At 40.3% G+C, this 26,498-nt stretch overlaps 1 protein-coding gene across 1 annotated transcript in view; it reads right to left on the bottom strand.

The window, feature by feature from the left end:
* fam110b (family with sequence similarity 110 member B) overlaps positions 1–26,498 on the bottom strand; it is a 75,823-nt gene that overhangs the window by 23,503 nt on the left and 25,822 nt on the right. Inside the window, exon 2 of the mRNA XM_049599429.1 lies at positions 10,047–10,194. The gene's annotated coding sequence lies outside the window, so the exon portion shown is untranslated. The remainder of the gene's footprint in view (positions 1–10,046; positions 10,195–26,498) is intronic.

Here is a 26,498-nt window from a genome sequence, read left to right as displayed (position 1 = left end):
GGGAGGGGGCCCCCCCAGCAGCAACCCCCCACCCCCCCTTGAAGATCAAGTTAATTTTATTTAATTTTATTTTCTATATAGCACCAGATCACAACAGAAGTCATTTAAGGTTACCTTTCCTATAGAACAGGTCTATACCTTGTCCTTCTATTAAACAAACTAAATAGCCTTATTTATCTTATTTACACAATGGCATGTCATTTCTGTCCCTACACGCTGCGTGTCTAAAATCCTCCTCTGCTCTGTGTATGTGCATACATGCACACATGCGCACACATGCGCACACACGCGCACACACACACACACACACACACATACAGGGAGCGTTGGTCGCGAATTTTAAAGAGAAACTCGATTTTCATTAAAACAAATTGACCTAAACTACAAATTCGAATTAATTGATAAAATCGATTTATCGCTTATCCCTAATTAAAAGAAACATATAACAGGATATATCAGGACAAAACTGGAACAACAACGATTGACCTTGTTCTAGAGAGCCAATACAGTCCACGGCGGAGACAATACATGACCAACAGCGGTAGTGTAGCACAGGTAGGCATAGATGGTCAAACGTCCAACAGTGAAACTGTGGAGGCTATGTGATGTAAAAACTTGCAGTAGCAGGCCTGGAGCATATGATCATATAAAGAAATCCATCACCAGCTTGTACAGCTTATCTTGAGAGTAGGAAACTAGAATTACAACCCTGTGGTTGTATGTCCTATGCGATCCTGTCAAGTTACAGTTACAGTTTACATCCATGTCTGGATGCTTTACACATATCTTTCGTTTGGCAGCACAAAAGATCTGTACAAGCAGCACAGTTTCAAAGTGGACATCTAGACTAGTGTCACCAATTCAGTATCTGACCAAATGTCTCCTTTTCTGTTCCTGAAATACGACATTGACTAATGATCAGAAAAGTGTTTTTGCAGATCATCATGATGTCTCAGTGAAGCTCATTATTTTAGTCTATTTAACATTTGTGTGAAATTTTGTAATAATTAACAAATTAATTTCTGGGTTATGGCCAAAAACATTTTTTGTGAGGTTTCAGTGACCTTTGACCACCAAATTTTTTTTGAGGAAATCCCTCAAGGCCTTCTTCAGGCAAGATCACAGTGACTTTTGACCACCGGATTCTAATCAATTCACCTTTGAGTTGAGGATGTTTGTACCAAATTTGAAGAAATTCCCTTTGGGTATCCTTGAGATACCACGTTCACAAGAGTGAGAAGAATGCAAAATCACAATGACCTTTACCTTTAACCACTGAAATCTGATCAGTTCATCCTTGAGTCCAGGTGGACATTTGTGCCAAATGTGAAAGAATTCCCTCCAGGTATTCTTGAGATATCATGTTCACAAGATTGGAATGGATGGACAGGCAGCCCGAAACCATAATACCTCCGGCTATAGTAATCGCCAGCACAGAGCCATAAAATCGTTGTAAATCAAGTGTTCAGAACGGTCTAAGGTTTTCACTCACAGGAATTACTTTTACTATGTTTACCTCATTATGTGAAACTTTGGCCATGTTTCATATGAACATCCTAAAAATTGTGACATCATATAGCAGTAAAAAAGGAAAGGCATAATAGGTCTCCTTTAAACTGTGAAATCCAAAATGTGCCAAAAAATTTAGTAAATATGAGCTACAAGATAACCCTCGTTTGTTGTAATGTTATTACAAAAATAGTTTTGGGGTATTTGTGAATCGATTCAGAATTGTACAATTTATCTATGTCCATTTCACACCCACTCATGCACTATAAACAGTTAGGTGTTTTTGAGGCCTAAAGCATACAGTGTGGAGCACTGGAGGACTTAATCTAAAATTTGAAGGTTAACACAGACCTTTAAGGACCTGTGAATGTAATGTATTGTGTGATTACTCTGTGATTCCAGCACTGCACAAGGCCATATGTTTCTGGTTTACCACAGACACAGAACACAGAAAACACACACAGACACATACACACACACACACACACACACACACACACACACACACACATACATACTGAAGGACTGATTTCATTTGGATTAGGAACATGTGTCCTGCTCATTTCCTGCAGAACACAGTATCAGACAGAGAAAGCAGAGAGAAGGTGAACTAACAGTAAATCTCTTGTCTACTTGTAATATCCTACAGACATCTTCTCCCTCCTTTCCTACCTGTAACCTTCACACACTGAATCTAACTCATTTTGAGCATATCATTGAGCTATGTGATTAGTCTACCTTTCTCTTACTCTTGCTTTCAAAAATCAAGTTAAAAATCAGCTAACACTCTCTCTCTTTCTCTCTCTCTTGTTCACTCTCTCTAAACACATGATAGTCATGAGAGAGAGTGGGTTTTAGTCCTAGATGCCTGCAGCCCTGTTCTTTCCCAGAGAACACTTGGCTGTTGTTCATTTCTGGCTTTATGAATTGTAATGTCTTATTATTGTGTTTACCAGGAATCAGATGCTGGCTGCAGGATAGCTGAGGACTCAAACTGGGTCTATTAAGACTGCATTGTTAAATCCTTAAACCTATATGTGTCCTCTATGAGTTCATGTTAGCATGTAGCGTTTTCTGTCAATAGAAAAATGAGACAACCCAGGTGAAATCTACTGTAGTCTATGTGTTGCTTTTGGTCCATTTATTTCAGTGTTCCCAGGTCAGATCCTTTGAGGGTGAGTGCCCTGGGCGATGTCCAGTGGCAGCCTTCGTTCTGCTTCATTTGAGGATGGCTGTCTGTAAAACTGACTGCATTGTGTAGTGTGCTGTTGCTTACAGGCCACTTTAGCACACATTGGGTCTCATTCATGAAACGTGGGCAGAAGGAATTTGTGTGTAAACTGTTCGCAGAGGGAAATTTACGTGCATGTCCGCATTCATCAATATTTTAGTAGCTCCGATCTTTTCGTAGCTACTAACAAAATCTACTCCTGCTCCTGACCACTCGTAGTGCTTGTGTAAATTTAGTAAAGCACATAAATATTGCTTGTCACTATTGGAAATTACAATTTTAATTCGTATTGCGCTCTGTTATGCACACAATACACAGATGCCTTTAAAACACGTAATCTAAACATGACAAAATATTAAAAATATAACACATTTAATTAAATTAGTTGGCAATTAGCAGGTTTAAGATCCAGATTAGGTTCATGATTGTGAATTATCTATGTAAATCGACTCAATAGATTACACGTTCTTTCTACATGTTGAATGATGATAATAAAAATATCTGTAAGGACAGCCGGATCACAGCCTCTTCGGCCTCGGTGCTGGGTTCAGCATGGGCAGCAGGTGGTGGAGCCACGAAGGAGCACGCGCCAGCTGAAAGAATTATTTGAGACACCACGTTTTTATTTTGTTTTTGTTTTTTTTTTTGTGGCTTTTCGATCATTTGAATGAATAAATCTGATCTGAAAAATGTTTAATTTACGCTGTATTAAACAGAGCTTTAGGCTATTAAGATTCAAATCATTTGAAGACGATGCATACAAACTGCTTATCCGTATCTTCATTCATTCATTCATTCATCTTCTAACCGCTTCATCCTCTTGAGGGTCGCGGGGGGGCTGGAGCCTATCCCAGCTGACTTATCCGTATCATTTGTTAAAATAAATGTTAAATAGCTCTACATTCCGACAGCCATCACTGTTTTAGAGTTTATCCATTACGCACAAAACATTTCTGGTTTCCCATTCCCACGTCATTCAAAACCCCACAAATGAATCTTCTGTTTATTTGGTGACCGCTGTATTTTTTTTGTGTGTGCTTATGCGTTTCTTTGCCTCCAGTTTCACATCAAACCATTTACGCTTCACCTCTGACATGGTTCTTTGTACCACGGAGACAACATTAACAGCCTCTGTTACCTCCCTCCAGGCCTTCGCTTTGCCTGTCCCTGTCACACCACTACTAACTGAAGAAAATAAAATGTTTTTTCTTAAGTCCACTTCACCCAAAATTATTTTGATCTCCGCTTTGGAAAAATTCTTTTTTCTTTCTCTCTCTTTCTTTCTTTGTGCCATGACTGACAGGTCGACTGGATGCACCTACACCTCCTTATATGGTGGTCATTGGCTATTCATGGGCGGGGATTTATGCTAATTGCTGATTACTGGGAGTGCGCTGTCACTTTACGATGGATTGGCATTCATGATCATACACACGTGTTTACGATCAAATCTGAGTTTCCCGCAGCGTTCCTGAATCCGGAGTAAGTTTTTAGTGGCGTAGGCTTTAATGTGCAAATCTACACACAGATTTACTCACTTTTCATGAATGAGACCCAATGTATGTAATGATACACATCAGTGACTGAGCTGTCTTAGTATGCTTTGTGGTAATAAGTTGGGATTATATATATGTACAAATGACCTGGTTTATCCATGAGCTGGCATCTAGAACTGCGTATGATGTCTCTCTTCTCCACTCTCCACCTCCTCTCTTTCCTCTTGTTTTAGGTCTGTCTCAAAACTGGGCCTACAGCCAACAATCAATAGCAAACACACACACACACACACACGGACCCTCTAGCTCTTTCTATTTCCCGTGTTAGCAGCATGTTGAGCAGAGACAGCGGAATACTGCTGGGAAACCAACCATGCTTCCAGCAGCAGGAACCATCGCACTCCACATTCTCACCACTATTCATCATAGTTCTCTGTTCCCTTTCAAAGGTTGAGCTTTCCATTCATAATGACTGATTTACATAAGCCTCAACAAGATGCTGTTATACAATCACAAATAGACAGGGAGGAATAAAGTACGCTGATGCACATCAACATACTTCATTCAGCTGAGGGATATGGTCTCTTTACATATGAATATTTACGGTATTCTGCTTATAGGCTTACAACACAGGTGTTACTAATAACATTAATGAAGGTGTGCTAGTGACTCATTTCAATGAGTCACTCTAAACAACGTCGGCACCCTGGAGCTGTCTCACTCAAATGGAATGCGGCCATTATTGATGTTATTAGTTACACCTGTTGTTTTCTGCTCTGACAAGTCCAAACGTCTGCTGTGAAACAGGTCGATTCTCATTTCTGTCACACAGTATTGGTGTGTATCGGGCTAAATAACAGAAATGTCAGTTCAGAACGATCAAAGATATGTTTGAGGTCATTTAGAGATAGTTGTCCTTTTTACACAGAGATTGCAGTGTAGAGCTGCTACTGAGTCCACAGTCCTTAGTAGATTTTAGTAGAAACTCTGAATCAGAAATTTGATTTAATCATGAATACTTCAAGAAAAAAGGGCCTGCCTATAACATGCATGTCGGCAGCACTTTATAAACATTAACAGTGGCATAACATGGCAATAACAATCATTTACCATCCCTGTTATACGGCGGCTGATCCCATCCTCTGCTCGGAGGTTAAGGAGTGCTCGACCTCATTGTTTTCCCCATTTGCAGACATTCATGGCTGCTTTGAGTCAGCCGCTAACTGCTACAGCTACTTTTTAAATCTCCCGCGGTGGGTCGCACGCATAACTTGTGCTCAAAACATCACAACTGTCCTGCCCATGGTCCTGTCCTGCTGGCTGTCCTGTTTATACAAACCTCATTTCTGTGGTATTACTACCTCCCGTGGCAGCAACGGGAACACAAAAGGACACAACTCTGTCCCCTGTTCCGTGATCGTACCTTATATACATTGTTCGTCTACCATACAGCACTGACAAACTGAATTCCATCTCTATCAAACAAAAAAACAATCAAAAGAAAAACTGTCGAGCTGTCTGTTACGTTATTATAACAATCACATTATGCTAAATTGATGGCTTCAACAACAGGGTTGAACATGCCCCCAGTGAACATGCCCCCAGAACAACAGTAAAGTTTACCATTGCCTACCTACAGAGAGGAACAAGTTGCCACTCGTCTCGTCTAAAGTTAATAATGAAATATACCATATTAAAAAAATAAAGGGCACTGTCCCTCCCTCAAAATGGTACATGATTTGTCCCGTATTTTAGTTACCCTACTCTTATGCAGATATTACTTTATTTTCACATGCCTGAAATGACATAAGAAATAATAAAACCACAACAGTGTTGAGTGCAGAGAAGTATTAAATCAGAATTTGCAGAAGAGAATAAGTTCTAGAATGATCACTTTGTCAGTACATGATATGCCTATCTGTCTGTCTCGGTCTGACTGAATTCTCAACTTACAATAGAAAATAAACAACATCAAAGTTTTATCTTAAATAACATGTTTAATGTCATTTAGGCTTAAATGTGTTACTGATTAACCATACTTCTTTCATATCATATGAAATGAATACCTAAAGTTATTAATTTTACTACTTTATATTCGTCTACTTAAATAATTGAGGTCTGCAGCTTAAAGGGATAGTGCACCCAAAAATGAAAATTCAGCCATTATCTACTCACCCTCATGCTGAGGAAGGCTCTGGTGAAGTTTTAGAGTCCTCACATCCCTTGTGGAGATCGGTGGGGGGAGCGGCTAGCACACCTAATGGCTGACGGCGCCCCAGACTAATGTCCAAGAACACAAAATTGAAACCACAAAATATCTCCAACATGCTCATCTGTAGTGATCCAAGTGTGCTGATGCCCTGACATAAAAAGTTGTTTCGAAAAACGTCATATGAACTCTGTTTTTAGCCTCACTGTAGCCTGTAGCTCTGACTGCTTCTCTGTGCTCTGCGCTCACGCATGAGCGCTTGCGCGAGACCAGCGAAAGCATGAGCTTTGCTTACCCGTGTTTACATCACGTGACACGTGCACCGCAGGGAGGGACAACAGTAACCACAGTAGCTAAAAGATAATTTGCACTACGGTCTTTTAGCAAAGGACAGCCCAACATGTCTGAAGACTTTGAAACTGAGGAGGAACAGCATTTCTTTGTTGAGCCGTATTTCTTTGACGCGGAACTCAGGCTACTGGACGAAGCAGCCCCAGCAGCTCATAGGCCTAACCCTCAGCCAGCCGCAGAATACCGGAGTCAAGCACTGGAAACCTGGTGGTGTAGTTGTTTCAAATGCAAAGCAATGCCAACAGATGAGGAAAGTCTTTGCTGCTCAGACTAAAAATTGGCGATGCCTACACCTGAGAATCTGGACATCAGTACGGACGAGACTGCTGCTCTTCAGAGACCGTGCATCACCAATCACCCTGAGCGAGCACACGTGAGTGCAGAGCACAGAGAAGCAGTCAGAGCTACAGGCTACAGTGAGGCTAAAAATAGAGCTCATATGACGTTTTTCGAAACAACTTTTTATGTCAGGGCTTCAGGACACTTGGATCACTACGGATAAGCATGTTGGAGATATTCTGTGGCTTCAATTTTGTGTTCTTGGACGTTAGTCTGGGGCGCCGTCAGCCATTAGGTGTGCTAGCCGCTCCCCCTGCCGATCTCTGCATGGGATGTGAGAACTCTAAAACTTCACCAGAGCCTTCCTCAGCATGAGGGTGAGTAGATAATGGCTGAATTTTCATTTTTGGGTGCACTATCCCTTTAATATGGCATTATGTTTTACTCAGTAGATTTCTGATTTAACAAATCAGCAGTTAGAAAAGTGTGGAAACTGCACTCTTAAGGCAGACAAACAGAGCATTAACTGGCAAATGGCATGTTTATTCACTTTAAATGGAGCTAAAATCAATACTGACTTATTTTAAATGTTTGCCGAATGTGTAAGCATCTGTTAATTAGCTGAAAGAAATCATAAATAATCTTGTAAATGGAGTTGACATTTACCTTAAGTTAGCTCGGACTCTGTTAAAGCTAATCGCTAATGCCCTTGGTTTAAAAGGCAAACAACCAATGCGTTGTAATGGCTGTCAGATATGGTATCAGGTATGATCACGTTTAAACATCTCAGGTCCAACAGGTAGTGTACTCCACATGTTTTATTTCCAAATCGCTCTGGGAAAGAGGATAAGTGTACTGTTGGGTACCATTACCTTTGGAAAACACTGGGTTCAGCGTCGGAAGTCAGCCCATAATTCACGCAAGGTATCATGGGGGCTAGGAATAACGTGGATACTACCTATTGCATGACATTGAACCAGGGAATTCATGTGTAAATCACAACAAAGGTAATTAATAAATTGTAACTGATATCCACTGGTATTACTTCAGTGGCGCTGGCACACAATTTCAGCACATTTTGTGCTCATTAATGTTAATGTTCAGAGATTGTGGCCATTTCAAACATTACTTTGAGACCAGGCTATTGGCTTCCCAACTACTCTGAAAAAGACTGAGATAAAGACAGACAGTTGGAGGATAAGAGAGAGGGACACAAATGGAAGAGGGAGCTTTGAAAAGAAAAATCAATACTTAGCGTCTTTTCAGTTTTCTATTGCAACACTCATTCCAAAATCACAGTCACGGTGAAGAACAACCTGATGACTTGTGACTTGACCAGTGTGCATCTCACCTTTGTCACAATCTCTGCACAGCTCTGCCACACTCTCTGGGTTCATCCCAATATCAGATTTCGCATCCATGTTTCCCTCACTTGCGTCTCTTCCTTGCATCTTAGCTCCACCCTCATAGGACATGAGGGAGAAATGCAAGGATGAAATGCGAGGAGAGAAGAAATGACGAAACATATCTTTAGAGAAATGAGACGTCCTTTCCTCTAAAGCGTCATATGAAGCGACGTCCGTTTGTAATGACGGCAGCAGCTGATCACAGCTGGATCAGCTGTCAGGAGGCTATATTAACAGTTATAGAAACTTTTAATGGAGTTTGTGTCTGCACATACATAATGTTACATAAACAAATATAATGATAAAGATACAGAAACAGTTCTTAGTAACAGAGTAACACCTGCACATGAACAACAGCCTGTATTCTGTATTCATAATTTGTACTGTGTCCTGCTCAGAGTCACACAATGTGTTTATATGATTTATTCATTATTTGCCTCTGTATTTATTGATATTCTGATTGTGAGTTCATTATTCAATAACCCAGAGTATGATCACAATGTCTTTGAACACTGGAAATAATTTATTAGGTCAAATGTTTCAGGGAAAATTAAAATTCTATAACTCATCAACCTGATGCTCAGGAATGATCAGCCTCAGTGTGACTGACGTAGAAGTGTTTCTTGGTGACAGAGAGACTCTCTGACTTTGACTGTATCCATAATTAAAGTTGATGAGGGAAATAACAGATCGCGGAGCAAAATCTTCCCAATAAATGAAAAAAAGTTTGTTTCCTTTTTTTTGTTCAGATTTGTAACTTGATGGTGAATCAGAGAGCAAATAAAACATAAAATGTGGCAGTGATACACTGAGTTTAATCTCTCATCTGTCTACACTCTGGATTTACGGGTCAAGTGATCAAGGATGGAGGATGGAGGAGTCAAGGCAGGATATTGGGATGGATGCAGTAAGTCAGTATGTAAGTAAGCAAGTAAGTAAGTAAGTAAGTAAGAAAATAAGAAAGTAAGTAAGTAAGTCACTGACTGACTGACTCACTCACAACTTCTCCAGCAACACTAAGAGAGACACAGAGCTGCTTCTCTGTTTAATCTGTCTGTTCATTAGTCTACAGTGTGACATCGGTCTATATGTTGCATGTGCTATGTTAAATCAGTCTGTGAGATGAATGAAATGACAGCAGTAGCACATGTGCAGTACAGCACAGCGCTGCATTGCATGTGTGGGAGACGGAGCTGCTTGATTGTGTCAGGTGAGTGTTTGTTTGCTAGTTTGTGTGTGAGGTGGATCATAGCGTATCGCTGTTCTTCTTGATAGTTGTGGTCTACTGTGTGACACTGACACAGTGCCTGGATGCAGGTGACAGATGGGTTTAAAAAATGCAGCGACAACATAGACATTTCATATACAAGAGCTATATAACACAGACTAAGTGTCTCTCTCTCCCTCTCTCGGCCTTTCTCCCAAGGACTTATTGTCCGAGGCATTGTTATGCTTACAAAGCTAAAACTTGAAAGAAAAAAAACCTCGTCTTTTCTTCAGTCAGAAGTGGTTTATACACAGAAACAAGGAGAGCATCCACAAATGTGTCAGAAACAAAGTTGTACCAGTTTGGAGCTGTCCTGTTGGCGAGCACAATGGTCCTGATGGAGCCTGCTTGCTACTTGTATGTTCCCTGCTTCTGTTATTGGCTGTCGGAACTAGGCGCCTCCCCTTTCTCCTCCAGGTGCTGCAGGTTATCAGCAGGTGCTACAGCTGTCAATGAAACAAAGGACAAAACATTAAGAACCAATCATCAAAAGTCTGTCAGAGTCTCTCATGATAAAGTCAAATTACTGACAGTGTTCTACAACAGAGTGCTGCCTTGACTCAAGATATGGAAGTGTCCCTAACGGTTAAGTCATTCAATAAGTCAGTTATTAAACTATAACATAAGATGAACCAGGAGGAGTGAACAGAAGGCAGAGCAGAGTGAAGGCCATTTAAATACATGACAGCAAGACAGACAGCGTTAGATAAAGTCACCACATTGTTCGTCACAGATTTAAGTGTCTCAGAGTAGGAAACCAGTCCTCAAAGTCCTAACATTTCCCAGAGTGACACTAATTCAGCCCTAGGGCTGGGTATCATCACTGATTTCCTGAATCAATTTGATTTCAATTCACAAGGTCTCGATTTGATTGAATTCGATCCAATATGGATTCAATTGGGGATATTTCAGTTACGATACCAATTTTTGCAAGTATGTGAAAGAGATTCTCAGAGAACTAACACTGTTAATTTTACAAGGAATTATTTTTTGAAAAAGAATGCATTTACAATAGGAATTAAACTGAATATTTTATGACTAAATGTTGTTTCTAGAGCAGCAACAGTAATACTAAAACTGCAAAGTCACAATATAAACCATGACCTCAGTGTCTCTGTGCGTTCCAATCCCCACACTACCATACTATGTAGTACGCCTGAAAAGATACAGTACATCCCAATACATAGTATGTCAAATGCAGTATGCCAAAAATAACAGGATGTTCCACTACATCTGGTCCTATTTTGCAGTATGCAAGCCAGCATGCTTTTCTGGCTATTCTGACCCACAATCATCTGCACAGCAGAAGATTAGTCACTTCAACTGAGCCAGCTTCAACAGATGACAGCTCATAGACAGCTTGTTGACAGCAGACTGACAGCTCTCAGAAGCTGCGATGACAGCTGACAGCAAATTCAAGCAAGTGATGACCTGTCGAATAGTAATAATAGGAATGTAAACTAAATGAACAAAATAATCATAAAGATTATAAACAACAAAAGGACATAACTCTAAAAATAACAATGACAGAGAACTGCAGATGTAATTTCACTGTGATGAATACATCAGAATCGAGCTTGTATGCAGTTAGAACTTCAAGGTTAAATCTACATACATTGCAAAGTAACAACAGCAGATCTCTCCATCACTGGCGAGCTTGGTGAACACTGTTTTGTTATATCTTCAAGGTAAACAATATTATGTGCAAGAGGGAAAGAAAAAGTATGAGATTCGGAACGCACCCTGTGTGTCTGTGTGTCATGCACATCCAGACCAAAGATCAAGTCCCCATAACCACTTTTATGTGTCATCAATGTCCGGAGCAATAATATTACACTGATATTTGAAACAGGACATTGATTGAGTATGTATATTATTTAATGATGCAATGAACAATCTGATTTGTGATGGGATTCAATTGTTTAAAGGTACAGTATATTATTGTGGACGGAGTAATACATCCCAGCAAATATCAGTCACACACTTTTTTTACACAATAAAAATCTTTAAAGACACCTGTTGCTAAATCATGGCAAAGAGAGCAGCCTTGACAACACCAGACAGTGATGCTGCAAAGTCCTTTTTCATGTCCTTGCAAAAGCAGTGGTACTGAAACCTCGGTGACATTGTGACTACTTGCAAACAAAAAATACTGAGTGCATACTCACTGAATCACAGTTTGATTGGTACCAGTCTTGGATGAGGTTTCATGGCTAAAAGTGGCTGCAATTTTTTTTCATATTCCCAAATTAACCTAAATAACTTAAATATTAGGACTCATCTATGTGTGAAAGTACCCACTACCTACCCAATCACCAGAAAAAAAAAAATGTTGCCACTGTACATTTCTGCAAACCACGGATATGTTTTATTTGCACATTATTATGTATCAGATAAATTGAAGCTTCCTGTTTCAACAACGCTGTGGTTAATGTGTTGTTAGCTTAGGGCACAAAAACCACTTGGATATGGTTAGGACTGGTCATGTTTTGACTTAAAGTACCTGGTTTCAGGGGCACAATCCTTGCTGATAAGCAGCAATGTCTGTGTAAAACTACTGCTTTTCATGGAACTTTCCATGCTGGAAAAAGAGCAACAGGTCACTACACAACATGTTTGGTGCCTAAAAAGCTGCTGGAAACACAGCAGTGACTCCCTAAATAACAACCAGTTTTGTTGTTTGTTGGTCTCTATCAGTTGTCTACAGCTCTGCAGGCATCTCGCCATCCCCTCCACCTCCTGATGACAAAGTTAGCTCATATATTACATTACTTCAGAAATGTTGATAAGATGTGTATGAAACATTGGATCATGTATTTGTGGTTTGCAGAAACATATAATACCAATATTTTCTTGTGGTGACTGGGCTGCAACAACAGTTAGTGTCAAACCCTCTGCCTCCTTCAACTTATCCTCCAGTCAGTCCTTTGGTTTTACACATTTCTAGTTCACCTCTTCTTGATACTTAGTGTCTAGTTTTCCTTCCAATCTATTCATTCCATTCATCAGATCCACTTGTTTAACTAGCTGACATCATCACTTGGCCCTACACTGATTGCTTCTACAGTAATGACTCACTGTAGTGCCTGTATATGCAGGAGCTCAGTGGTCCAGATGGTCACTCAGTGGGAGCTGGAGTCCCACCAAACGACCTGCTAGCTATACTACAGCTACACAGCAGAAACAGCTTCTGCTACTGTATATTCGTGAAGAAGAAAAAAAAAACCCCACACACCCTGAAAGTCAGCGACACTCTGTACTTCAAATTCTCTTCTCTTTGGTAGATTTGTTCCTGAATCTGTTGATTCTGCAGTCGATTGCACACCACCTCTTAATCATTTCCCCTGTCAACACTTAATGGTTTACCACAGTGACAGGAGTGACCATAGTGACTGCTTTTATAGTGACATCACTCACATACCCTCTTCAGTGTGGAATTATTCAAAAAGTGAGGGAAGACAAAAGGTTGCATAAATTGGATTACATCTTGACTACTACTATTACATTACTTATATTGCTTTGGTCATCATCTCAATCAGTTATGTCGCCAAGTTAATGGCTGAGATCTGTAACACCTGACTTCGCTGCAATGACGTTAGAGATCAGATATGTTGAAACCAACAGTTTACCCAGATCATCTAAACCACTTTATCAGAATGGCTGAATCAGTAACTGTGATAGATGTTTACTAGGGCTGTCTAACAATTACGTTTTCAATAGCAATTAATCACTGAATTTCAATAGTTAATCATGATTAATCACATTTTTACTCACATTTAAAATTCCCATATTTTGCATTTCAAAACGGTTTCCAGTCCATATTAACAAGGTGAAGCCCTTCTTACCAGAGTGCCTTGATTGGGAATCAAATAAATGCAAAAAAAAGAAAAGTAGTTATGATCTTGATTTTTAGACTTCTGTCTTTCAAACAGCCCTGCATAGCTACAACAGTGTGGTCTTGAAATCATGACTTAGAGGTAGGAGACAAGTTCAACGTGCTTATTCTGTAAAATACAGTGGGATTTTTTTGTTGTTGTTGATCCCCAGTTAAATCGACAGCATTTGCACTTTCCAAGAGTTCAGTTTAGTTGCTTTGTCTGATTGATACAGATCCTGTATGCATGAAACTATTATTCATCATGACGGTAAGGTGTATAACTACTCATAACATGTCAAACTGAGGACATCCCCTTAATACATAATGTATTTGGGCGGTGGTGTCTGTGTCGCCATGCAGTTACACCTCCAAACACCAGCTGGTGGTGGAGTTTCTATTAAGTGCTGTAAAGTTTGACTGATTCTAATCACACCAGAAACACACATTAAACATGGCTTAATAGTGACAATATTAAACACAAGTTCACAAATCGGCTTCATCATAACTTACAAGATTCACAGATCTTTTGCTGGACACATTTTCCACATTAATACAACAAGCTAACATTATTAGCACAAACCTACGGAATTTTACATTGTATAAATTAGCCTAGTGGCTCGCGAGAGTTTTTCTCATATTATTCCTGTAGCGATGCCCATATTTCCCATCATGCCTTGTGTTGGACTGAGTAGCTGCAGTTAAGTTTGCTGTTTTGTGTTCCAAAGCTGATAGAAATAATGTTCAAACCTACGAAATACACCCATGTTGTAGTAAACTGGAATTATCCTTTAAGTAAACCTGATTCAACGCAAAAGTCAGTGATATGGAGAGTCAGCTGGTTGATCAAAATATGTGCCATGGCACAAGACGCTGTGAAAATTAGAGCTGTACCTAAACTAGACTTTTTTAGTCCATTCTGAGTTTCCAATTTTTATAAATAAACATACTGACGTTTTGTTTTACAATAAATTTGCCTCTGTTTGCAAGGTTTAAATATATAATTTACTAAACTAATACACCTCAGCGCACTTCTCTTGGCTGGCTGCTGACGGCTCTGTTAGCAATAAAGTCACTTACAATGGATGTTGGGAGAGATGATATTGGACTGTAGTCTGGTTTTAAAGGAGTTAAGCCAAGTTTGCTGCATTTTGCATTGGAGCAGAGAGTGCTGAAGCACCCAAAAGAACTACACACATTTCACATTTCCTTTGTTAAGTCATGATACAATATTATTGCAATTTTAAATATGTTGCGATATGCTGAGTTTTGCGATAAAATATATTACAATATATTGCAATTTATTACCTATTTTCAATTGTAGATTATGTCTCCAAAGGGAAACTTAAACTGATTATATTATTCTGGTAGGCTACCTACAGTTTAATTTGTGTGTACATTTGAGTGTTAATTCACAGGACAGATTTCTGTCACCGTTGCAGAATTATGGTTTTTACCATGGTATTTGGTCCATTTCACTCCGATGAACAAAAGTTTGAAGTGAAAGGGTTTCACACATCTGTCAATGGGCCTAAATAAAAGCTTTTGTGCTCTACACTAATTCTGTTGGTTACATTTGCTACCATTTGATGCAGCCTGATTTCCAGATGTTCAGGTTTAAAACCATTTGTGATCCTTGTTCACCATGTTCAGGTTGTAAGACACTCACTGTCACCAAAACATGAGGAAAAAAGCAGATGTCAGAACTGTGTGTGTGCGTGCGTTCATGTGTGTGCGTGTGTGTGTGTGTGTGTGTGTGTGTGTGTGTGTGTGTGTGTGTGTGTGTGTGATGGAGGCTTTTCCAGCTCAGTGATAATGTTCCTCAAGCCTGACTCAGCAGCATTAAACACACACGTTACATCACTAGTCTAGCTGGTCCTATAGAACACAGTGTTCTGAGGTAGCTTTTGACTGCTGTTATTCACCCTCTTTCTCTGTTTGGACTTTTTTTAATCTGAGCTTTCTGACTTCTCCCTGTCTCTCTATATTCCTTCACTGGTGTGTCTTACTAAACAATATCTTTGGAGATACAGTATTGTTATACCAGCTGTAACTGTTCTGGTGAGATATTAAGTTGTTAAGATGGGTTAGGGTCTACTAATCCTACAAGGGAGACAGGATTTGTAGAATCCCTCAGGAGAAGAGACTCTCTACAGGGAAACCATATCTGAAGATCTGCCTCTCAACAGGAAAGCTGAATTATTTTGTCAGTATGAAGAAATTTATGATCGTCTTTACCAAACATGTTTGGGTTGGCATAAGACATTTTTGTCCACAGTGACAGGAGTTAAATGATGTAAAAAAAAAAATTACAAATTCCTCTCTTTCAAACTAAGAGCTTGTTCAGTGCTGCAGTACAAGTGTTCTTTAAAGAAATGTACACAAGTAAAAGCATGGCATTTCTAGCTGTGGTCTGAAAAGGTGGAGGAAGCTGACACTCACTGGACTGTGTTGACCTCAATAGGAAGCTCGTTCCACCACAGTAGGACCAGAGCAGAGAATGGTCTTTACTGAGATGAGCGGCCTCATAGTGTGGTGTAGGATTTGACCATGGCTTGGAGGTAGGATGGAGCACTTCCCTTCACGTTCCTGTAGGCCAGCACCAGAGGTTTGAACTAGATGGAAATGCTGCAGTGAGACAGTACACTGCTGGAGCAGTGTGGGAAAACATGGGAAGGATGAATACCAGGCAGGCAGCAGCATTCTGGATTAGCTGCTGCTGGATTAGCAGTTTGATGAAAGACGCAGGGGCTCGGACAAGGAGGGAGCTGTGGTACTTCAGGCGGTAGGTTGCAGAAAGAGGGGGGATTCTATCCCAGATCATTACTAGGGGTGTAAGCCACAAGTTTTATCACAATATTCTTCTTATTATAAATTAAATTGACTCCGCTACATATATGAATCATGGCTCAACAACAAGAACACAGGCTTGCAGTGGTATATAAAAATACAACTGGACGGAGAGTCTCTCCTTTATTTAAGGTTCTGCCTAAGGAGAGACTTTTTACACATACTTCCATCAATAAAAAAGATTTCAAGTTTTAATGATAGTAATAAATTTTTTGTTCAAACAACAATAACCCTGTTTTCATTCCTTTAAAAGTCATTCTGACTGATTATAATATAAATTCTGTAATACCGTGATACCAAATTTTTTTCTGAGATGGTTATCGTACTGTGAAAATCTCATACGAAATATACTGAGGCGCTTCTTTTTAAGCAGTAGTTGTTAGGGTTCCTTCATGTCATGCTCCCTCTGACACCTACTGTAAATCATGTTGTGTGAATGTTTTATGTGTTGTCGGTGGACTGTAGGAACTGAATTGCCCTTCGGGGATAAATAAAGTTTTTCTGTAACTGTATCTGTATCTGTATCATACTGTTGAAACCCTACAAAGTATAAAATTTGGCTCAGTCATAACTGTCAAGGTTAACAGACAAAACTAGATTAACTGCCTGTTGTAGCTTCCATTAACCGGTCAAGCTACAGTTACAGTTTACATCTATGTCTGTCCAGACTCGTATAGTTGCGACAGGAGACAATACTTCAAATATGGATGTCGCTGCAAAGAAGCTACAAATTCTAAAACTGGGAAACTTCACATATATTGGTGTTTTTTTTCTGAGGTAGCATTTAAACTTGACCTCTGACCACTACAATGTAATTAGTCAATCATGGAGTCCAAGTGTTTGTTTGTTTGTGCCAAATTTGAAGAAATTCCCCTGGGCGTTCTTGAGAAATGGTGCTCACGAGAATGGGGTGGACCAATAGATGAACGGACGAATGGACTGACAGATGGATGGATGGATGGATGGATGGACAACCCAAAACCTAATGCTTCCACACCGGTGACAGCTATGGCCGGAGGCTTAACAATTGTTTTTTGCTCGTCACCATTATTAGCTTAAGCCTGGGGCACTTGCTTTTATTGTACGTAATGTATCTAAATGTCTTCAACTCGAGTAACTTTCACTCTCCTGTGCTCTGTTTTTTTTTAGGGGTGGGGGTGATACTAATTGTTGACTGTGGTGATATATGCTGTCATTTTACTGTGTATTCGTTTAATTTAATTCATTCATTTAATGAAGTCATTAATTAACCTGCATGTCTTTGGATTGTGGGAGGAAGCTTGAATACCCAGAGAAAACCCACGCTGACACGAGGAAAACACGCAAACTCCACACAGTAGGGCTACCCCATCCTGGATTCGAACCCCCCACCCTGGGTTCGAATCAGGGACCTTGTGAGGCAACAGTGCTAACATCATGCTGCCAATTTATTTATTTTTTTTGCTCAAACCTTGCAATCAGTTAATTCTTAAGGGTGATTAATCATTAACACCTCTAATACACACACACACACGCGCACACACACACACACACACACACACACACACACACACACACACACACACACACAGTTAAGAGCAGATTAATTTTTAATATTGACCTTTATAGTGACAACAGAGCACTTCTGTCTGTCCGTCCTCTCTCCATCCTCCTCCTCCTTTATATCCCTTCTTAGCCTCCCATCAGCTCACCTTCGTCTGTTCCTCTGCTAATCTGTCCCTCCTCCCACACATTCTCAGCAGGCACTGAGGTGGACAGGCTGCTTCAGAGCAGGAGCCCACAGCAAAGGCATCACAAACAGGGAACTCATGTGATGGATACCAGCACTGCTATTTATCCCAAAAGGTTCTAATCCAGCGGAACATGCAGTCACATCATCATGAGGTCATGGCACTACAATGTTACAAGTATTCAATACAAACCAAACCAGTGCAATCGATGTTGTATTCATCATTTATACAGTCATATCAAAGACAAGCCACACTGGTTGCAACATAAGTGAATAAAGTGCCAAAACTTACCAACTATTACACTGGTCCAAACCTTCCCTTGCATTACAGATGTACGCAGCACTCTTGGGTCTGACAGTGTGTGTGTGTGTGTGTGGTGTGTGTGTGTGTGTGTGTGTGTGTGTGTGTGTGTGTGTGTGTGTGTGTGTGACTGTGATGCCATGGTTGCCTGGTGGTGGGGCAAAGTAAAGGTTAAAGCAACTTATTACAAACTTGTGAGGAAATTATGTTATCAGTCATTTGCAAATTCTCTTTTGTCCTTTTAATTATTGTATTTTATCGACTGTGGTCCTCATTTATGAAACCAATGTACAACAGAAAACTGGGCATATGGTCATGGCATGTATTAATGTGCAGAGACTACAGTCAAATGTCATGTCAGGTCTCAGCTCAAGTTTGAGTCAGCATGGACTGGTGGTGCATTGAATCTGGCTGAGGTAAAGAGTTGTTATTAGACCATATTTTAAGTATTAGCAGCCACGTCTTAATCACTTAAAAATGTATAGCCGCCACATGTACGAGCGCTTTCTGTCACAGCTCACAGGTGCTTATGGTGCGTTCGTTCGTTTTGAGGTCAGAAATTCCCAGTTCCCAATCGGAACGCACCCTGAGATTGGATTTCCAACTCAGAAACTCGGAGCAACTGCATCAACCCCGACTTACGAATTCAAGATGGCTGCCGGTCACATACATAGTGAGTAAACACTCTGCTAAAGTACTGTTTAGAGCAATTTTATCTTATTTGTTTTACATTAGGTCAGCCTCATCTGCGGTGTTCATCAGTTGGAGTGCGTGATGGTTTTGAAGCTGTCTATACTCCGAAAGTACAAGGACAACAAAGGCTTTCTTGCTGGCGTCCATTTTTTTCCCCGACTTGTCCACCGTTGTCAACTAGAATGCAAAAACTGTTGTCAAATTGGAGGTGACGTCATTCCCACTTCCGACTTCTGACCTCCGAGTACAAAACAAACGCACCATTAGCTCTGTGGGCCTGGCTCTTTGGGGCTGACTCAGCCCCAACACTAAATGTTACCATACTTTGCAAAGGGGAGAAGGGAGCAGGAAAATATAGTAGAAGATATGAAAAAGTCAAAATCGTGCATTACAACAGACTGCTGTTATAGCCATAAAAAAAACATATGCCCATCCATGCACTCTGGGTATCTGTGTACATGTATATGATACAAACATGTGCAGTCTGCATGCTTGTAGGCTTTTCTAGTCATTAACTTTGGCCAGCCTCCAAATCCTTCCATGACCCTTGTGGACATGGGCTGATAAAAACATTTATGTCTTAAGTTATGATGAGGAAAATGTAAATTGAGCTATAGATTCAGCACCCATGCTACTTTTGAGGGTGCCACCAGTATAAGGTACTTTGGGACTGTGTAAACAAAAGCCGGGCAAGTCACATTTAAACACACACACACACACACACACACACACACACACACACACACACACACTACTAGAGGCTTGCGTTATGGCATGGTTAGTGACTGTTACGTAACAGATCAAACTATGTTAAATCTGTAACAAATCTATACATGCCAGATTTGAGAAGTGTGTGTCTGAAATGCCAGCCTGCAGCATAGCCATTAGTTGTGGTTTCTTCTCTTGTGAATGGATGGCCCATCTCTCACCTTCCCACTGCTCTCTTTCCCAGTTTGTTCTACTGTTCTCTAATCTCATTACAAGCTTTCAGCCCTTCTAGGCAGAGTAAAAGGGCTGTGTGTGTGTGTGTGTGTGTGTGTGTGTGTGTGTGTGTGTGTGTGGTATCAGCATTATTATTACATTTTCATATGTAACTGAGATCCCCACTGAGGGAGAGTGGAGCAAGTCAGTCTTTTAATAACAGTGAGAGAGGCAGAAAATGAAGGGAAACATATGGCAGCTCAGTTGTCTGTCTATCCATCTGTCCATCTATCTGCCCATATGTCTATCTGTCTATCTGTCTATCTATCTATCTATCAATTTTTACACCAGATGCTGGTACAAATTCTTTTTAACATATGTCATTATGTTACTGGAGTCACAGGGCTCTGTTTACTGATTGGCTGCATGTATTGTCAGGTTGCAATTTGATTTGTTGCTATAAGCTTAACTTAGCATGGCCACACTTTGCCACAGAATCAAACAGCTACAACTCTAAGTGGCAGCCACAGCTTTCCACAGCTCACTGCAGGCCACACTTTGCCACTACTTTGTGTGTTTTCAGTGCTACAGGTAACTCATTAGACTTGACATGTAGGCTAGACTGTTATAGTAGTTAAAGGATAATTTCGGTATTTTTCAACCTGGGCCCTATTTCGCCATGTGTATGTGTGTGTATGATTCATAGGTACAACTCGTTTTAAAATTGGTTCAATATTGAGGGAGGCGGATGCAACCGGAGCCGCGAAATGAGCTAAAGCGGTAACGGGGGCAAATGCGTCCCGTATAAGTTTGTGCATTAAAAGTGCTTTTTTTCGCCACTGACCGGTTCAGATCGCCAGTGCTATCTCTGTAAATAGCATACTAAGCGTTTCCCTTACCTCTGGGCTGTGTGATGTCATCTCACAAGAGCTCTGCTTGTTGCCGGAAGAAAACACAGGAGCCATGCTGAGCGCCGCTCAGAGTGGGGCTGGTTGTCCCGGAGTACAGTTGAGAGTTTCACTGCATCGACTGAAATCAATGGTTCGTTTTTGTGCTTATCCGAATTGCAAGAACAGGATGTCGTGCAACACCCCGTACAGCTTTCATAGTCTGTCTTTGTCGGACAGTGAGATGCTGAAGTTGTGTCTCGTTGTGCTACAAATGGATGCTAACACTCCTCTCCAGACACTGCGCCTTGCAGACCATCGGGTCTGCAGTGCTCACTTCTCCCAAGATGACTACTGCCAGCTGAAGAAGAGAAGACATCCAATCCCGAAACACCTCTTCCTCAAGAAAACGGCTGTCCCACGAGTAGAGAGAGCTACAGACACAGTGGAGCAAAGCTCTCGCGAGATGACGTCACACAGCCCAGAGGTAAGGGAAAGGCTAGTATGCTATTTACAGAGATAGCACTGGCGATATGAACTGGTCAGTGGCGAAAAAAAGCACTTTTAATGCACAAACTTATACGGGACGCATTTGCCCCCGTTACCATTTAAGCTCATTTTGCAGCTCCCGGTTGCATCCGCCTCCCTCAATACTAAACCAATATATTTATATATATATATATATATATATATATATATATATATATATATATATATATATATATATATATCTTACAGTGAATAAATCCTTATATTTAAAGGTGCCATGGCAGCAGTTTAACTTATTGAGATTAACAATAGCATGAGCAGAAGGGGGCATATGCCTTTCTACCTCTAGGGCTCCAGACCACAGCTATTAAGTCACATTTTGTAACTTTAACTATAACAGTACTGTAATTATCTTTATTATACCAGTATTTTATTCAAATTTATTACCAGTTTTAACTATGATCATAGTACTTTATTTAACTTAATTATAACAGCACTTTATTTAACTTCATTAAAAAATGCACTTTCTTACTTTATTATAACAGTACTCTAGATTTATTACAACACTAGCTACTTTATCAAATTTTGCTGGAATACATTTAATAATTTTCTATTTTAGTTACCTATAGTACTTTAGAGTCAATCACGATATAAACTGTGCATCGTAATTTAGCCTAAGAATATCACAATATTTTTTCAAATCAGCCCTAACTGTAGGTGAAGAAAAAGCATCTGTGATAATGCTGAGTGTTAAAAAGACAGAAAATGCAGCAGCCTTCTCACAAATAACTAAAATTAATCAATGTGTTCATTTATGCCAGAATTCTGTCGAACAATGACATTATAGTAAAATGGAAATAGCTTTTCAATGAACAAGAAATGCTTGAAACCTTAAAGGGGCAAAAAGCAAAATCGTTTCGAAAATATGCGCTGCCATTGCTCTCTGGCTGTAGCCTTTTATAGGGAGTGAGCGAGGGCCAAGGGCTCGGGGGGGTGGGGTGGGGGTCAAATGACGTTTTTCGAAACAACTTTTTATGTCGGGGCTGCAGCACACTTGGATCACTACGGATGAGCAGTATGGAGATACTTTGTGGATTCAATTTTGTGTTCTTGGACATTAGTCTGGGGCGCCGTCTGCCATTAGGTGTGCTAGCTGCTCCCTCCGCCGATCTCCGCAAGGGATGTGAGGACCTAAAACTTCACCAGGGCCTCCATTGGCATATGGGTGAGTAGATAATGGCTGAATTTTCATTTTTGGGTGCACTATCCCTTTAAGTTGTCAGCTAAAGACTTTGAGAACAACACAATGAGAAGTCAGAAGTTTACTGGCTTTAAAGATAGAGAAATTTCTGAGGTTTGATGTTTGATGTTGATTTGATGTTTTAAAACTATTGGCGCTGCAGCCATCATTTTTGGCTCGCTGGAAAGCTGATGAAGCTCCGTAGCTGGCTTCCTGACTGTGGGGCACTTCATAGCACTTCTGCCTCCTGCCTGAACCTGGCTTTCTCACCCAGATGTGCTCTCAGATGTAATCTGGTCAATACCCAACCAAGCTACATACATTTGACAGTTGTTTCACTATGTAGACATTTGGGTTTTCACTTCATTTCTCTTACTTGGGTTTCCATTTGAAAAGTCTAGAGAACATTATACTTTTACATTCAAATAGGTGGACTTACCACAAGAGCAGTTCCTGGAATTCCACACAGTTATCAAGCATTTGATAACTTGGCGAATGAGGAAGCACAAAATCACGGTACACATTGTTGCCCATTGCAACAGTAGGTCCGCTTTGCCTCACAATAAGCTCAAAGTTAGCCTGTTAACATCATACTATGTAGGCCCGCACAGCATTTAAATGCAGATGTCAAGAAACAGATAGAGGCTGGTTAAAAATCTGAGATGAATGGGTCCATAAAAATGTCAGAGAAACTTCATGAAGCAACCCGAGGAGCAGCAGGTTAAGGTAAGAAGCACAAGAGTGAAGGTGACGTCTGCCCGAGCTAATGAGTTTACCACAGAGCTGCAGATCACATCTTACAGAAAGATTTACTCCACTGCCGCAGCCTTAATCACCATACTAGTCTAGCAGCTTTCTCTTCACCAGCCCACCATGTGGAACCCAGGCAAATAAAATAACTGAATGGTTTAATGAACATCTTTGATATCAGTTAAGAGGTATTTTGGCAAGACTGTCTTTAACATGTTTGGGATCATTTTCTCTTTGTCTGACGTTGTCACTACATCCTCTTTTTAACCAGGAAAGACAGAGGCTGACATCTCCAGAAAAAAGGATGAGGAAGACAGTTGAGAAGTGCCTGAAGAAGCAGCTTGGTATTTAGGCTTCTTCTGTGCTTCAGGCTGCATGATGCTGGCTGAGATGCCAGAGGAGGCAGCGCCAAGATCAGTTCAGAGACTAATCCGTACAAGACACAAACAAGGAAACAGGAAAGAGACAATACTGTCAGTAGCATATTTATTTCTGAGATCTGCTCCAGAGCTACAGCTCTAAAGCAGCCTTCTTAAAGGACGATCTGCTCAGTTGGATGGTAATTGATTTCAGTGTCCAAAGCATTATGTCTTGGCCATGATTACCGGTCAGCCTAGCCTAGCCTATAGGAGATTATTCTATCTTCTACCACAACAGCAGAGTTTATGTTATCCAGGGCTTGACGCTAACTTTTTTCCCAAGGAGCACATGTGCTCCTAAGTTGAAAAAGTAAGGAGCGCACAAAGAACTTTAGGGGCACAATGTAAATTGATCAAATAATGTGTTTTCCGTAATAAACGTGATGCAAATAGACAAGCAAAATTATTTAATGAATTTGTATACAAAATGTACAGAAAGGTAAAATCATCAAGTTTTGAAAAAGTATTGCAATTTAATCTTTAATTTAATCTTTAATCTTTAATCTTTAACGTTATTATCTTATATATATTATCTTTACAATATGATTATCTTATATAATGTTATTACTATCCTAAAACATTCTCCAGGTCCTCTGAAATTCTGCCGGACTTATTTCCACCCTGCCCAGCAGCGGTACCGTGGCGAACGGTCAGAGGCGGTCCTGGCTAGTTTTACGCCCTGGGCGAACCATCCCTCGGCGCCCCCCGTTTGGTTACTGGACTCTGTACTTTTAAGGATACCAACCACAGTCTGTTGGTACAATGGAATACAGAACCACCTTAAGTCTACTGGTGCCAAGTGTTGGTACCTGAGAATGCATCTGGGTGAGAACAGCGGGTTAGACAAGAGGCAGAAGTGCCACAAAGCATAAAGTATTGAGAAAACAAATAGCAGTAACAAATAACAGGTACCAGTACCCAGTGCCCGTATCAGTTCAAATGTGAAAGGTACCCAACCCTATCTGAGAGAGAATATTACAATAAATAAATGAGGATACACAAAAACACTTTTAGACAAGGCCATCAACCACATAACCTCAACCTTTGAAATAAAATTGTTAATACATACACTACATTGCTCCTTATGTTTTGAAATCATTTAGGTCATATTAGCTGTGTAGTCCTGAGGTCAGCTTTGGGGTCAGTGGTAGTACTAGCTGCGCTGCGACAGAAGTACTGCTAACCAGATCACAAGCGACACAAAGGTTAATCCAGGCCGGGTTTTGAATGCCACAGATAGACAGAGAGCTTGCTGAACTCTGTGGACTGTGGCCTAAATCCAGTAAACCCCCCACATACACACACACACTTGTAAGGACTGTCTATTGACTGGACTAATTCCCTATCCCTTGTACAGTCAAACTAAAATCAGCTACAGCTAGGGAAGAGCATTCAGCTTTGAAGGAGATCACTGCAGGTGAGGCCATTCTAGCAGTATTATCAGGAACTGAAGATAAAATTCAATTTATGGTATCTGGCACATTTACAGGCAAATGTTGATTAATGTGCACTGTCCCATATAAACATTTTCAACATCCATCAATTTTAGAAAAATTTAGGCATGTTTGGTTGCTGATTTGAAAATGGTTCTCATTTGCATCTCAAAAAATCTGTGTAATACTAATTGCCCAATAAATATGTCATTAATTAAACTGGCTCTCATCAGTGGTGGATAATGATAATCAGGCCAACAGAGAGGGGTGGAATGCAGCAGCAGGAGCTACTTCACACTAATCTGACTAAAACACACACATGCATACTGTACCACCACAGACATGCAGGCAAAATTGAATATACTGAATCCGACTTTGATGGATGTACCCACAGGGAGACACAACAGCATCACACATTTTAAAACCATCTGACACATTTGCAAGGTGTAACCAGTGTGTTGCATATACTTGGTGTAGTCTCATCAAACAGAGGTGCAATGTGGATTATGGGGTGGGATGTCTAATCTCCTACTGTTGGTAGGCCAGCTACTAGGAAATATGAGCAGGGGGCTGGCCAAACTTTAGTGTAACTTTGGAGCATTATTGGGCCCTTTTCCGACAAGACAGTTTAACCAATGGATGCTTCTGATCCTCTCGTTTAATATGATAAATGTTTTCATTGTAGCTTTAAAACTGAGCCCGATACAGCAGATTTTATTTGCTAACATTAGTCTTAATCACTTCTCACAATCAACTCTGCCTGTCATACGTGCTACTAGAGATGTAACGGTATGAAAATTTCATATCACCGTTATTGTGACCAAAATTATCACGATTATCATTTATTTCAAAAAACAAATAAAATAAAGAGCACACTGTCTAACAGAAAGTCTAGCATGTTTGATTTTCTTTTTGTCGTTCACGATTACTCCCATCACAGCCGTCACTTTGACCAATAGAAGCACAGAGTTAGCTGCTGCCATAGACAACTGTATGACAACAACACCCAGCCTTTTAAATATTTCCTCTAGGGATGCTACCACACAGAGTAAAAAAGGAAACGGCAGAGGCACATTATCAACCTGGTGAGTACTGCCATTAGCATCAAGCTAGCAAACAATGTCATTTCTTCATAACAAAGACAGACATAAAGTAAGAAAATTA

This window comes from Epinephelus fuscoguttatus, linkage group LG15 (genome assembly GCF_011397635.1).
Source record: "Epinephelus fuscoguttatus linkage group LG15, E.fuscoguttatus.final_Chr_v1".
Taxonomy (NCBI): domain Eukaryota; kingdom Metazoa; phylum Chordata; class Actinopteri; order Perciformes; family Serranidae; genus Epinephelus; species Epinephelus fuscoguttatus.
This window is presented reverse-complemented; position numbering and strand designations above follow the sequence as displayed.